The sequence below is a fragment of the Leopardus geoffroyi genome, chromosome D4 (genome assembly GCF_018350155.1).
Source record: "Leopardus geoffroyi isolate Oge1 chromosome D4, O.geoffroyi_Oge1_pat1.0, whole genome shotgun sequence".
Classification (NCBI taxonomy): Eukaryota; Metazoa; Chordata; class Mammalia; order Carnivora; family Felidae; genus Leopardus; species Leopardus geoffroyi.
The window spans coordinates 37,263,159-37,280,566 of NC_059342.1; positions in this window are offsets into that span (position 1 = coordinate 37,263,159).

Genomic DNA, 17,408 nt, shown 5'->3' on the forward strand with positions numbered 1-17,408 from the left:
AATTTTTTGAATATTGATTTTAGTAACAATTCATCTGTTTTATGTTAAAGGGCTGGTCAGGCATGTGTAAGCCTTAGTGCTTATAAAGTATCAAAAAATGTCTCTGAGCATTATTTAGCTTTTTATTTATATAGGTGTTGTTTCTTTGAGGATACTCGACAGTCTTGAGTTTGGATTAATGCGTTGTATTTCTTGTAAGTCCTCCATACCAGGCTTAGGGCTCTTTCTATAGGAATCATTCAAATTTTTGTGCCAAAAATCCTTCTCAGTGACTTTGGAGAAATCAAAAGGAAACAAGGGATCATAGACATCCTTGAAGTTCTTTTATCCTACACACCACTCATATTTTACCCTTTAAGATATAAAAATAGAAGTATTACAAACCTTGTCAATTGAGGACTAACACTGAAAACAAAAAAAAAAAGGAAAACAAGCCACGTTTTAAATGCATCTGTCAACTCAGGTTCTGTGGCAACATGGATGAAGAACTCCAATTGAGCTAAATTCACTTCTGTCTACTACATTAACTTGAAAATATGCAGTTGATAAAGGTTTAATGGTACTTGTCTCCACCTTTAGAGCAGGCTTTATGCTAGAAAGGATATTTTTCTTTTTCCTCAAGTGACAATAGAAGACTTTTATCCTGCTACTGCCAATCGCCTTCTTTTCTGTGATTAATGACATGATAGTATCACAATCCCAGTTTATGACGAATGTAGCTATATTTCACCCCCTCAAACTCTACCCCAACAACAAAAAAATATGATCATAAATTCTTTTAGTGCCCTAGGGATTCCTTTTTGCAGCAAATAGGCAGACAATCCTCCATACTTTGTACCTGTACAAAGTATATATATATATATATATATATATATATATATATATGTATATATATATATATAATATACACATAAATATATAATATACACATAAAGTGCGTATGTATAAAGTACATATAAAGTACATACACACACACACACATACACACACACAAAGTGAGAGAGATTGTGGTAGCTCACATATTGATCTGTATAAGCGTGACTATATTGCATGTCTAATTCTCCCACCATTCATGATAAGCTTCTACTTATTCCAGTGTATTCAAATCTACCCGCGTCTTGCTTATTGTGTTTACAAAGCTCAGAGTGCATTTCCCATAAGAAATATGATTTTTCAAATATGTTGTCTCTTTAAGTCTGTTGAATAATAGGTCATTTATCACTTATGTGGAGATTTTCATGTAAGAGCAAGACATAAAGTACATTTCCATTTCTCATGTTTGGTGGTCCTAAGGCATCACTGCTGCACTCAAAAAAATTTTACACTGTGCTATGGATTTTAAAGTATTTTTACTTATACTATTTCATTTGATACACTCAAGAGTTTAAAAGAATTCTCTCTGCACATTAGCAATTGTGATAGAAAAGCTGTTACTGAAAATATTTGACTTCCTTAGTTTAAAAGTTTAATGTAATACAAGTAGTATGTATTTTTTCCCATTTTTTTCAAGGTACATGTTTTCTTTTTTTTTCCAGGTTAAGGTCTAAATTTGTCTAAAGAAAATTGTACAGAACGAGAACTACACCTTTTATATGCTGTTAACTCTTTGAGCTCTATCTTTTAAAGTGTCACAGTCCCATTAATATCAAGGGAAGCAATCAATTAATCAAAGTAGAATTTTAATTTATTGATAGCCCCTGTTTTCACACATCATTATTTATGTTTATTTAACTGATGTGATCTTTTTCTCAGTCTAACATGGTAAGTAGAAATGTGACCAGTGATTAGGTATGCTTTATAATTCTTTTTTTTTTTAATTTTTTTTAACGTTTTATTTATTTTTGACAGAGACAGAGCATGAACGGGGGAGGGGCAGAGAGAGAGGGAGACACAGAATCGGAAGCAGGCTGCAGGCTCTGAGCCATCAGCCCACAGCCCGACGCGGGGCTCGAACTCAAGACCGCGAGATCGTGACCTGAGCTGAAGTCGGCCGCTTAACCAACTGAGCCACCCAGGCCCCCCCCCCCTTTTTTTTTTAATTTTTTTTATATAATTCTTTAAAGTAAAATTAATGTAATCTAAATCTAAAAATATACTATTATTTTGTAGTTATGTGACTGTAGTTTAGTACTAATTGACTCTCTTTAGGTGACTAAAATTCTCCAAAATTCTTTTCATAAATCAGTAAATCATCACAGCACTGGATTTACCTACTTATTCCCAGTTTCCCATTGAACAGTGAGCATTAATATATACATAAAACAATTGACTTCATAATTAGGCAAATGATTCCCAAATTCCATTACATTAGGCTAACATTTCCAAAAGACATTGGGCAGATATGCAAACTAAGCCAGAAAGTCCATTTGAAGAAAATTTAGTTTTTCTAAAATGGAAATGTTTTGAAGATAATAGAAATTTTAGGTACTGATTGTTGATAACAAACAGAAGATAGAAGTATATACTTGGTATTATAGCTGTTAATATTTGAATTTGCAGAGCAACTAAGCCCATAAGAAAAAAGAAAGAGTCCAGGGACGCCTGGGTGGCTCTGTTGGTTAAGTGGCCCATTTCGGCTCAGGTCCAGATCCCACTTTGTGAGTTTGGCCCCTCATCAGGCTCTGTGCTGACAGCTCAGAGCCTGGAGCCTGCTTCAGATTCTGTGTCTCCCTCTTTCTCTGCCGCTCCCCTGCTCACGGTCTGTCTCCCTCTCTCTATCAAAAATAATTTTTTTTTAACAAGAGGCCAGGAAATAAACCTTATAAGATGTCTTTAAAATAGAAATATTAGGAAGGAAAGAAGCCATCCAGGAGACAAGGAATTGACTACAGCGGTATGAAGAAAAGCCACATAGGTGATAATATAGAAAACATTTACTCAGTGTCAATCCCTGTCCAAGGAATTTTTAAGCATTTTATTATTTAATCATAACAGAAACCCTGTGGGAGAAATATTATTTTTATTTCCATTTCATAAATATTATTAAATAGATTGTATGAATTCAAGTAAAGTTTCTAAGCGTCAATATTTTATATGAAGTGTAGCTAGGAGTGGCTCTAGAAACAACTGAACCCACTCTATTTTATTGTCTGAAACCACTACCTAAAACTATACAGGGTGAGATTTTAACAAATTATGCAAAGGATGTCACCTAACGTACAATTGTTAAGAAAAAATAAAATAATAACAGTTCATTTGTCACTTTCACAAGCAAATTTATTAGATTGTTAGGCCAAAAAAATTCTAATTATTGGGATTAAGTATACAGTTGATTATGAGAAAGACAGCTACACAGTAAAGACCTTTCAGTGAAATTTGAGAGTTATGGCAATATGGTTTTCAACAATGTATTTCTTTAAGGTGTCTAAGATGGAAAATTTGTTAAATAGAGAAGGGATTGGAAAGGGTACAAATAAAATAGTTTCAAAGTCCCATAGGAAGCAAAATAAAATTTAAGTCTATGTATAATGCTTTTTTGAGATAAAAACACAATTTTGTAAAGGACACATGTGAAATGATATTTTAGGAGGATGACAGTTTGAATTCCAAATGTCTTGATTCCATGGTCATATTTAAAATAATCTTTTTTCGTTTCCACTTACAAGCGATGGTTTAAAAGGTTCATGAAAGGGTAAAAGCAACAATACTTAATTTAATATTTATTAATGCAAATGTTTATAAACACCAATAGAAACATATTAGATGTTACCTATTTTATCAAATGTATAGTAAATTTGTTAATAAGCAATTATTTAAAGTTTGGATGATTTCAATGCTTAGATACCTATGGTTTTTTCTTATTCTCATTGATATTTTTAAAGAATACTGAATTCCATGAATATGGATATATTAGCACTTGGGTTAAACAAAACATTTTTATGTAAAAGGAATATATCTGTCAGTATGTTTTCACAGCTCTCTGATCTCCCTGTAGAACATACTCTAAAGTTAATATGTCTTACTACAAATTTCTCTTTAGAGTATTTCACAGGTTATTTTAAGACAGTGAATGTCTTTTATAAGTCAAGGATTTTTGTCACATCTTATGTACATCTTCATACGTTGAAAGGCATGAACTCTTGGACGTTTTGACTTATAGGCCTCATTAAATGTGACTTTTTTTCTATATTTTCAAGCTTTATATTGAATGTTTACCTCATAAAAGAATATTACAATAAAAATATTGTTTTGAATTTTATTTTTCGAGAGAAAGAGCTCTAGCAAGGGAGAGGGAGAGGGAGAAAGAGACAAACCCAAGCAGGTTCCACTCTCAGCATGGAACCTGATGCAGGGCTCCATCCCATGACCGTAGGATTATGATCTCAAAATTAAGAGTCAAATGCTCAACCGACTGAACCACACAGGCACTCTTACAATAAGAATACTTTTAATGTGTTGATTCAAAATATGGTTTTTTTTTGAAATTTAAAACACAAACTGAAATATAAACAAAAATTTGAAACATTAAGAATAATACATGGGGTGCCTGGGTGGCGCAGTCGGTTGAGCGTCCGACTTCAGCCAGGTCACGATCTCACGGTCCGTGAGTTTGAGCCCCGCGTCAGGCTCTGGGCTGATGGCTCAGAGCCTGGAGCCTGTTTCCGATTCTGTGTCTCCCTCTCTCTCTGCCCCTCTCCCGTTCATGCTCTGTCTCTCTCTGTCCCCAAAATAAATAAACGTTGAAAAAAAAAAATTTAAAAAAATTAAAAAAAAAAAAAGAATAATACCTTTTCGGTATAGCACCATGAGCAAATTTTCTAACCCATCATCATTGCTTTGAGAGACAGTTACCATCATCATATATATAAACTTGCTGCTAATATTCATGGAAGACGTCCCACAAAATGGCCATTGGCAGTGTGGCTACTTTGCAAATCATGCCTGTGATTTTGCCCACCTATCCTAGTGACTTTCAGATTTGGCTCCGATTTAGAAGTACTGACTGGGTTTCAACATATGCAGTCTTAATTTATAAAGTTTTTATTTCCAAATGAGGAGCCCTTCAGGCTTGTGTTTGCTTTGAATTGTTTGGAGACTGACTGCTTGCCTCTTTGAAGCAACCCTCCCAACACAGGCTCAGATCCTTGAGTGAGAACTTCATTAATTAGGAAAATGGCTTATGAAAGTCGAACCATCAAAAACATGCACTTAAAAATTTCAAATTCTGCAAAATATTACATAACACATTAAAACAAGCCAGATGTTGTTTCATTCATATTGATTATATGTATCGATTACACAGGCGATAATGTAATCTGCAAACATTAGGGGCATTATCACATGGCAATAAATATAATGTCATCTTAGATTTCATCATATGTAATGAATATACTTTAATGGAGTATTTTATTATTCCCTTACTAATCTTATTTTTCTTTTGTCTGTTCTAACTAATCCTGCAACAATATTTTCCTATAAATACATTTCTGTGTGCTTGTCCAATTATCTCCTCAAACTGAATTTCTAGAAATAGAATATCTGTTAAGAAATATGCACATTTTAAGTTTGGACACTCATTTTGAAGCTACATGGCCAGAAGGCAGCTTTTTTTCACACTATCATAAGACTGCCCTTTCCCACATTTAAGTCAACACAAAAGTGATTCATTTTTAAAACTTTTCTTACTATAATCTGTTAAAAAACTATATCTACTTCTTTTTTTTAAATTTGCAATTACATGATTATTAATGAAGCTTAATATATTTTCATAGGTTTATGTGTCAGTTTTTGCATTATCTCTTACAGATATAATTAATGAATTAATGAATTATTTTTTTACTTGTGAGCCATTAATATTTTGTTTAAATGATTTTGTATATTAAAAATATTTTCTTTTATGCAAATTAAATATCCTGAAAATTTGCTCATTATGTAATCAAATCTACATATTACATTTCCCAGTAATAATATTCACACAACACCAATAATAAAGAGTAGGACACTTGATTAAATAAAATGTGCTGACATTTTTGTGTGTGTGGAGAAATTTATTACACTCCTAAACCTCTTCTTTAGACATACAGAAACTGAAAAGACCATAATGAAACTAATTTTCAGCATTCATCAGAGCCATTTAGAATTAAATACAATCATTTACACATTAAATATGCATCAAAATATAAATTTCATTTATATGAATTTACATAACTCTCTATAGAATGACATAAATATGTTAGTATGAAGATTCTCTGATGGCATTGTAAAATTTGTTTCACTTTCATTTTGATATGAACCAACATTTTAAGAATGTCATGACTGGAGATATAAGAAGGCAGATTTGGGTTGTTGGTTTGCTGTTTGTTTCATGGTGATTTTGGGGATGCTTAGATTCATGGTCATGGGCCAACTGAATAATAGATGGGTTCTCTCCATTAGTCCTGAGCAGAATGTTACCTCACAACAGTCATCAAGCTTTTCAACCTGATCCATCTGCTGTTTGCTGGTCTTGATGTTCATCATTATCCTGAATAATCTCTTTCATCTGATAAAAATACAATTTGGATTAAAAAATGGGCAAGATCTGGTGTGCATGGGTGGCTCAGTCCGTTAAGCATATGACTTCTGCTCAGGTGATGATCTCGCTGTTTGTGAGCATGAGCCTCGCGTCCGGCTCTGTGCTGACAGCTCAGAGTCTGGAGCATGCTTCCCATTCTGTGTTTCCCTCTCCTTCTGGACCTGGCTTGCTCACTCCCTGTCTCTGCCTGTCTGTCTCTCTCAAAAATAAAATAAAACATACAAAAAATAAAAAATAAATAAACAATTTCCTGGCCATGGCCAAATTCAAAACCAAGGTGAACTTGATAATGGCTAGTGGTAAGTCACTCCTATACTGGGTGCTCTTCTGAGATTCCAGGGTTGCTCATGTCAAAGTGTCCCATTGGCATTTCCATAGGTTATGTGCTCAAGGTGTTCTTTCCATGCCTCTGAGTGTGCCATTATCACAACCGTGTTGTCCTTCCCAACCATTGCAATTGCATTGATTCCAGAAAAGACAGGAGCTTATTCTTCACTTTAAATCTGATCTTTGTAAAAAAGAAATGTATTAATTTTAATACCGTAAAAGAATTTTGAGTATTTTTTCTTTACAAATTCTACTGGGTCTGAGGGGTGAGAGAAAACTTCATTAGTGAGTCTATTAATGGTTGCCTTCGTAAGATATTTTGCTTGTCCCATTTTTTAAGATGTACGTATTTCACATCAAAGTGCTCAAGAAAGATTGGAATTTAAGTAAGAACTCACCAAGGTATACATTTTATAGTAGATAATATTTTATGTTTTTTGAATTAAAGAATATATACTTAATTTATTTCACATATTTATCTCTCTATATAATGATCTCTATTTCAAAAAGTTATACATTGATTTTAAAAGTAAATATTTTTGGGGCGCCTGGGTGGCTCAGTTGGTTAAGCGTCCGACTTCAGCTCAGGTCACATCTCACGGTCTGTGAGTTCAAGCCCCGCATTGGGCTCTGGGCTGATGGCTCAGTGCCTGGAGCCTGCTTCCGATTCTGTGTCTCCCTCTCTCTCTCTGCCCCTCCCCCATTCATGCTCTGTCTCTCTCTATCTCAAAAATAAATAAACGTTAAAAAAAATTAAAAGTAAATATTTTTAATAATCACTTAAAATTGCAGTGATCTAAACACAAATTAAGACAGCAATTATTAGAGTGGAACAAGAAACAAAACTCATTTATATTTTTCCAAGAAGAAACTCACATTAAATATCAAAATGTCTATAGATTAATGGGCTGGAGAGAGATAAACCATACTAACATAATAAAAAAATGGGGGTAGCTGTATTAATTTAAGAAATAACAGAATTTAGAGCAAAGAAAATCACCTGAGATAAAGAGGAGTATTGTTTAATGATAAAGTGGTCAATTTTCTAAAAAGACATAACAATCCTTAATGTATATGCACAAATATGTGAGACAGAACGGACAAAAAAAAAATGAAAAATGAAATGGATAGAACTACAAGGAAAAATAGGTAAATCTATTATAGTTGTAGATATCAACACCATTCTATTTGTAATGGGCAGATATTACAAGCAGAAAATCAGTGAGGACATTGTTAAACTCAACAGCACCATCTATCATTTGGATTGAATACATATTTCTAGACTACTTCATGCATCATCAGAAGACACATTCTTCTCTAGTTCACATTGAATGTTCACCAAGATAGACCAAATTTGGGGTTATAAAAATACCTTAATAAATTTAAAATAATAGAAATATACACTGTATACTTTCAGACCACAATATAATTAAATTAGGAATTAAGAACAGAAAAACAGAGGATCCCAAAATAAGTAGAGATTAAACAACCCACAAAAGTGACACCTAAGTCAAAGAATAAATCTAAGTAAAGAGAAATTTTATAATATTCGAACTACATGAAGATGAAAAAACTTGTAAAAAATTTTGGGATGCAAAAAAACATTACTTAGAGGGAAGTTTGTAGGATTTAATGCATAATTGGAAGGGAGATCTAAAATCAACAAGCTTCCACCTTAAAAAAAGGAAAGAAAAAATCAAATTAAATCTAAGGTGATCATAAAAATATTTTAAAAAGAGTAGTATTCAATAAAATTTAAAATAAATTAATAGAGAAACTCAGCCAAACTATAACCTGTTTTTTATTTTTTTAATTGATAAGCCTCTAACCAGGAAGCTAAGAAAAAAAGGGAGATGACATAAATTACTAATTTCTAATTTCTAATATTAGAAATGAAAAAGGAACATAACTATAGATCTCATAGATTTTTAAAGCAAAACACTGGGATTGTATGAACAATTTATATCCACAAATTTGAAAACCTGGATGAAATGGATGACTTTCTCAGAAAACATAATCTGTAATAACTCACAAGAAGAAATAGATGATCTCAACAGGCCTATATCTACTAAAGAAGTAGAATCTATAATTAACCTTACAAAGCAGAAAGTAATAGGGCCAAATGAGTTCACTGATGATTCTACCATACTTTTGAGAAAGAAATTATACCAAAACTCTATAATGTCTTCCAAAAGATAAAAGAAAAGGAAATCTTTCCTAACTCATTCTATGAGGCCAGTGTTACTCTAATACTAAAAGCATACAAAGACATTGGAAGGAGAGAAAACTATGGAATAATACCTCTCATGAATATAGATTTAAAATTTCTCAAGAAAATATTAACGAATCAATCCCACAGTGTATGAAAAGAATAATACCAGCAAGTTTTTTGTAAATATAGACAATCTTACTGTAAAGTTTATATGAAAATGCAAAAGACCCAGAATAGCCAACACAGTACGGAAGGAGAAGAACAAACTTGGAGAATTCACACTATTCAACTTCAAGACTTACTTTAAGGCTATGTAATCAAGACAGTGGAGGATTGGTAAAAGCATAAAAAAATAGATCAATGATACAGAAAAATAGTCCAGGTATAGACTTGAACAAATATAGTCAGCTGAGCTTTCAAAGAATCTAAGGCAGTACAATAGGAAAGGATAATCTTTTCAATGAATGGCAGTGGAACAATTGGTCATCTACATTCAAAAAAATGAATCTAGACTTTATACCCTTTACAAAAAATAACTCAAAATGTATAGTAAACCTAAACATAAAATGAAAAAAAAAAAAAAAGAAACAAATTCCTAGAAGCTAAGAAGGACAAATTCCAGGTGGCCTTGAATATGGTGATACTTTTATTTATGTATCTATAAATGTATGTATGTATGTAGGTATATATTTAGAGCATGGTAGAGGGAGAATCCTAAGCAGGCTCTACGGCCAGTGCTGGCCCCCATACAGGACTTGATCTCACTATCCTGAGATCATTACCTGAGCCAAAATCAAGAGTTGATTGCTCAACCAAATGAGCCACCCAGGCACCCCGTGGTGACGGCTTTTTAGAAACAATGCCAAAAGCACAATCCATGAAAGGAACAATAAGGGGTACCTGGGTGGCTCAGTTGGTTAGTCACCCGACTTTGGCTTAGGTCATGATCTCGCAGTCTGTGGGTTCGAGGCCCACATCGGGCTCTGTGCTGACAGCTCAGAGCCTTGAATCTGCCTCAGATTCTGTGTCTCCTGCTCCCTTGGCCCCTCCCCTTCTCGCACTCTGTCTGTCTGTCTCTCTCACCCAAAAATAAACATTTTTAAAAAACGTAAAAAAAGAAATAATTAATAAGCCCTAATTCATTAAAACTGAAAAGTTTTTCTCTGCAAAAAATAATGTCAAGACAATGAGAAATGAGCTTGGGAGAAAATATTTGCAAAAGACACATCTGACAAAGGACTCTATTATCCAAAATATACAAAGAAATCGTAAAACGTTACAAAAGAAAATGGACAATCTTATTTAAAAATAAGCAAAGATCTGAACAGACATTTCACAAAGATGGCAGATATACATATGGGAAATAAGCATATGAAAAAAGATCAAGATCGTACACCATCAGGAAATTTCATATTGAAACAACAATCTGATAACACTATATACCTATTAGAATGGTGACAATTCAAAACACTGACTACACCAAATGCTGGTGAGGATATGAAGCAATAGGACCTATTATTCATTACTTATAGGAATACAAAATGGTTCAGCCACTTTGGAAGATGGTTTAGCAATTACTCACAAAATATATTCTTCCCATATCATCCACCAATCTCTCTCCATGGTATTTACTGAAAGGAGTTGAACATTTATGTTATTAAAAAAATCCTGCACACCAATGTTTATAGCAGCTTTATTCATAATTGTCACAACTGTGAAGAAACCAAGATATCTGTCAGTGAATGATATATAAACTGTGTTTCATCCATAGAGCGGAATATCATTCAGTGTTATAGCTAAATGAGTTATCAAGCCATGCAAAGACCTGGAGATATCTTTAATGTGTATTACTAAGTGAAAGAAGTCAATCTGAAAAGGCTACATCCTGTATGATTTCAACTGAATGATATTCTGAGAAAGACAGAACTATAGAAACAGTAAAACAATCAGTGGTTATTAGTGGTAAACAGAAAGGGAAGAATGAATAGGTAGAACAGAGAAAATGTTTAAGCAATAACACTACTCTGTATAATACTACAATCCTGGATACATTTGTCAAAACCCATAGACAGTACCTCCTCAATAGTCACCCCTAATGTAAACCATGGACTTGGATGATAATGACATGTCAAGTGGGGTTCATCAATGAAAACAAATGTACCACCCTTGCGATATGGATGTTGAAAGTAAGAGATATAAAGGGGCACTTAGGTGGCTCAGCTGATTAAGCGCTGGACTCCTGGTTTTGACTCAGGTCATGATCTCACAATTTGTGGGTTTGAACCCCACATTGGGCTCTGTGTTCACAGTGCCACGCCTGCTTTGGATTCTCTGTCTCCTTCTCTCTCTGCCCCTTCCTCTCTCTCTCTTTCTCTCTCTCTCTCTCTCAAAATAAATAAGCAGTTAAAAATTTAAATTTTTTTTTTTTAAATAAAGTAAGAGATACATTGATGGGCAAATGTGGGATCAAGGGGTATACAGGACACTCTGTACTTTCCATTTGTTTGCTCAACCTCAAATGGTTCTAAAAATAGTCATTTAAAAAAGCAAACTGTCATTTAAACATAAGTGAAATAAGTCATACAGAGAAAGATAGATACAATATGTTTTCACTCTTATGTGGATCCTGAGAAACTTAAGACCATGGGAGACGGGAAGGAAAAACAAGAGTTAGAGAGGGAGGGAGGCAAACCATAAGAGACTCTTAAAAACTGAGAATAAACTGAAGGTTGATGGTGGGTGGGAGGGAGAGAAGGGTGGGTGATGGGCATTGAGGAGGCCACCTGTTGGGATGAGCACTGAGTGTTGTATGGAAACCAATTTGACAATAAATTTCATATTAAAAAATAAATAAAAATAAAATATATAAATACATGTACATGTTACAATTATTGGCAAATGAGTTTAATGATTATTAAAGGCAAAAGTTTATCAGCAGTAATTCAAAATGAAATCCAATTATTATACTAGAAAAGCAAAAACAACATGCTTTCCATGTAGTTTTCCAGTTTTCTATGCTTATACTTTTGAAAAAAGTGGAAGATTACATGGTTCTAATATATGTTCTTTTTAAAATTTTACATAAAAGCTATTCCCCTCATCTTCTAATAAATAAGTCAAACCTGAGAGTTGCCTAATATCTAAATAAATTAGATATCGATCTGTATGGAAAGTTCTTTTCTGTCCTTCCCCTAGAGACCACAGTGTTCTCACAGTGATGAAAAAGTTTTCTTTTCAAGGAAGTAATCTCAGAATATTTGATTACTTGATGTTGTAAACATGCACTTGAAACTAGATGACTTTGTATATTACCTTTCTTTGAGTAAAATGAATATGTCTAAATTTCAATTTCACCAAACCAAAGTGATACAAATTAAATTAAATTAATCTAGACATAGTTTTGCTATTTTATTTTTCCTCTCTCAAAATCAAAAGAAAGGTAATATGTTGAATGACAAAATTTTTAAAATATTTTTTAAAATATTACCAATTTGTTGCTTATAAGTTATGAGAAATCAGTATTTTTATTATCAGAATTAGAATATTATTCCTTTTTAATGTTTTGTGTTTAACAAATGCAAACTGGAGAATGTGTTATATTAACACTTGGTACAGTGCTTTCTGAAAAATTATGTAAATGTAATACCCCTTCTAATCAAGGTGCTAATTCAGTAAAAATATGTAATTGAGAATGGCCAAAGATTTCTTCACCCATAAACATTTACTGGTTCTATTGCCCATGTTTTGGTAAGGAAAGATGATGATCTTTTCACCTACCAACTTCCTAAGAATGATCAGCCTAGGCAAGAGTGCTTGGTAAAAATGTATGCAAGCCAGAAAAGGAATCTCAAAAAAGCATAGAGGGCATAAATTATACCAAGGCATAGTCAGTTTAGGTAAAAACAGAATTTAACTGCAAAGCAGATGGTACGTGCTTGGCTTAGGTATCTAGGCATACTCCAAAAGATGTTCAGTTTAGTCTGGGGCTATCTATTTTGGTTAGCATCTTTGATTTATAGTTTAAAACCACACAACAGCAGCATTAACAATAAAATCAACTATAAGAATACAAAAAAGTACCAAGTAAAATATTTTTAAAAATTAAATAAAATAAACTTTCATATTGTGTGTGGATGATAGATTTCCCTGGAATATTTCATAGTAGCTTTTCAGAAACAAATAGAGTTATTTGGCCTCCATTTATTATGAAGTATACAAGACACACATCAAATATTCATATGTTTATTAAATCCTGAGACAGGTAAGAGCTCTAAGGACCTGGGCAATTATCTTGGAAACTGGCTTTATCTTGTATATGACAGAGTCTGAGATACCTTCATTCTGCTTACAAAATGTCATGAAGTGTGCTAAATTTTTAGAGTAGTTAAGAAAACAAGAACCGAGGGTTAGAAACAAAATTAATTTGAATCCTGGCTCCATATTCACAAGCCATGGGAAAATAATTTAACTTGTATCATCTAGGACTTTTTGTTTCAGAGTCTCATTTTCTTCATTTATAAATTGGATATAATAATGTTACCTAAGGATCCCATAAAGGTGTAGTGAATACAATAAGTCATATATAGGATTCCCTGTGACCTTTCTAGCACAGTGACTGGCAAATAGTTAAGTGCTTAATAAATATCTTTTTATTTGGAGTAAAATTCCTTGCCTAAAATGCATTGCAAAAAGTTCTTTGGAAGAAGTAGATATAAAGCCAAATAGGATCGAATGAAACTGAGGGACCATGAGGCAACCAACCAAAACAAGATGTCCTAACTCTCAAACACCTGCTTCCTTGAGGTTTCCAGTCTGAGAAAAAATCTAGACTTGGAAGGAATTTCAAACAGAGCTTCCAGTGAGACTGGATCTACCAGTTTTATGGCATTTTGAATCGATTATATTAGAAACAAAAATAAAATATAATTTTATAAAAGAACTCCAAGAGGTCATAAACATATTTACTAGTCTATTTAAATTCGAACTTCTTTTCATCAATTGCAGTGGAAAATTATCCTGATAAATCATAGATATTGTTATCAGTTGCAGTCAGTAACTGGTATTATATCAGTTACAAGGGTGTTAGGAAGACTTTCCGTTTTTTTGTTTTTTGTTTTTTGTTTTTTGTTTTTTATTCTCAACTCTGTTGAAGAATGCTGATTCATTTTTTAGTCTCTTGTTTTAAGATGGCATTTAAAAATATATTTTCCTAAATATTTTTCAGATACTATTGTTCAGTTTGTCCTAAATTAGATTGCCCCATACCATTATTTTTTTTGTTTTTATTTAAATTCCAAGAGTTTTACCTACAGTGTTATATTAGTTTCAATATTAGTGTTCACTTATATTAGTTATATTAGTATATAATATAGTGACACAACACTTCCATGCTACATCCAGTGCTCATACAAGTGCACCTTTTAATACCCATCATCTATTTCACCCATCTACCCCCCCCGTCCCCACCCCTGACCTACCTCCTAGTAACCTTCAGTTTGTTCTCTATAGTTATGAGTCTGTTTTTGGTGTCCTTGTTTCCCTTTTTTTCCCCTTTGTTCATTTGTTTTGTTTCTTAAATTCCGCATATGAGGGAAATGGTATGGTATTTGTCTTTACCTGACTGACTTACTTCACTTCCCATATTACTTCCTAGTTCCATCAACGTTGTTGCAAATGGCAAGATTTCATTTTTATGGCTGAGTAATATTCCATTGTGTGTGCGTGTGTATACATATATATATACATATGTGTGTGTGTTTATACATATATATGTGTGTATATATGATACATATATATATATATATATGTATATATGTATATATATATACACACACACTACATCTTTATTCATTCATCTGTTGATGGACACCTGGTCTGTTTCCATAGTTTGGCTGTTGTAGATAATGCTTCTATAAACATTGGGGTATGTGTATCCATTTGAATTAGTATTTTTTAATTCTTTGGCTAAATATCTACTAGTGAAATAGACGGATTAGAAGGTAGTTCTATTTGTAACTTTTTGAGGAAATTCCATACTGTTTTCCACAATGGCTGCACCAGTTTGCATTCCCTCCAACAGTGTAAGAGTGTTCCCCTTTCTGCACATCCTCGCCAATACCTGTTATTTGTTCTTTCCTGTGTTGTTCACTTTAGCCATTCTGATAGATGTGAGCTGGTATCTCACTGTAGTTTTTATTTGTATTTCCCTGATGATGAGTGATGTTGAGCATCTTTTCATACGTCTGTTGTCATCTGATGTCCTCTTTGAAAAATGCTCTATTCATGTCTTCTGCCATTTTTAACTGGTTTATTCATTTTTGGGGATTTTGAGTTTTGTAAATACTTTATATATTTTTGTTTCTAACCTTTTATCAGATAGGTCATTTACAAATATCTTCTCCCTTCCTGAAGGTTGCCTTTCAGTTTTGTTGTTTCCTTTGCTGTTCAAAAGCTCTTTTAAAAGTTTTTATTTAAATTGTAGTTAGTTAAAATATAGTTTAATATGGGTTTCAGGAGTAGAATTTAATGATTCATCACTTACATATAACACCCAGTGCTCATCACAAGTGTCCTCCTTAATACCCATTGCCCATTTAGCCCATCCCCTGCCCACTTCCCCTCTAGGAACCCTCAGTGTGTTCTCTATAGTTAAGAGTCTCTTATGGTTTGTCTCCATCTCCTTCCCCCACCCCCTCCCCCACCCACTGCCTTTCCCTATCATCTGTTTCGTTTCTTAAATTCCACATATCAGTAAAGTCACATGGTATTTGTCTTTCTCTGACTGACTTATTTCGCTTAGTATAATACACTCTAGTTCCATCCACATTGCTACAAATGACAAGATTTAATTCTTTATGATGGCTGAGTAACATTTCTGTGTGTGTGTGTGTCTATGTGCGTGTATCACATCTTCTTTATTCAATCATCAGTCAATGGACTTTCTGCTCTTTCCATAGTTTGGCTATTGTTGATAATGCTGCTATGAACACCAAGGTGCATGTGCCCCTTTGAATCACTACATTTTTATTCTTTGGTTAAATACCTAGTAGTGCAATTGCTAGATCAGTGGGAGTGCTATTTTTAATTTTTTTTAACATTTATTTATTATTGAGAGACAGAGACAGAGCATGAGCATGGGAGGGACAGAGAGAGTGGAGGAGACACAGAATCTGAAGCAGACTCCAGGCTCTGAGCTGTTAGCACAGAGCCCGATGTGGGGCTTGAACTCACAAACTGTGAGATCATGCCCTGAGCCGAAGTCCGATGCTTAACCAACTGAGCCACACAGGTGCCCCGGGGGTGCTATTTTTAACTTTTTGAGGAACCTCTATACTGTTTTCCATAGTGGCTACACCAGTTTGCATTCCCACCAACAGTTCCCCTTTCTCCAGGTCTTCAGCACCTATTGTTTCCTCTGTTTTTAGCCATTTTGACAGGTGTGAGGCGGTATCTCATCATGGTTTTGATTTGTATTTCCCTGATGATGAGTGATGTTGAGCATCTTTTCATGTGTCTGTTAGTCGTCTGGATGTCTTCTTTAGAAAAATGTATATTAGGGCACCTGGGTGACTCAGTTGGTTAAGCGTCGACTTTGGCTCAGGTCATGATCTCGCAGTTTGTGAGTTTAGGCCCCACATCGGTCTCTATGCTGACAGCTTACTCAGAGCCTGAAGCCTGCTTCAGACTCTGTGTCTCCCCCTCTCTCTGCTCCTCCCGTGCTCATGTTCTGTCTCTCTCTGTTTCTCAATAATAATTTTTTTTTTAATTAGAAAAATGAGTATTTTTTAAGTTTTATTCATTTTTTAAGTTTTGAGTTTGGTAAGTTCTTTATAGACTTTGGATACTAACTTTATCAGATAAATGTCACTTGCAAAAGTCTTCTCTCATTCTGTAAGTTGCCTTTTAGTTTTGATGATAATTCGCTTCACTGTGGAAAAGTTTTTATCTTGATGAAGTCCCAATAGTTCATTTTTGCTTTTGTTTCCTTGCCTCAGGAGATATATCTAGATGCCATGGCCAATATCAAAGATGTTACTTCTTGTATTCTCTACCAGAATGTTTATGGTTTTAGGTCTCACATTTAGGTCTTTAATCCATTTTGAATTTACTTTTGTGTTTGGTGTAAGAAGGTGGTCCAGTTTCATACTCTGGCACGTATCTGTCCAGTTTTCTCGACACCATTTGTTGGAGAGACTGTCTTTTCCCATTAAATATTTTTTCTTGCTTTGTCAAAGATATGCTGACCATATAGTTTTGGTTTAATTCTGTGTTTTCTATTTTCCTCCAGTGATCTATGTGTCTAATTTTGTGCTACTAGCATACTGTTTTAATCATTACATCTTTCTAATATAACCT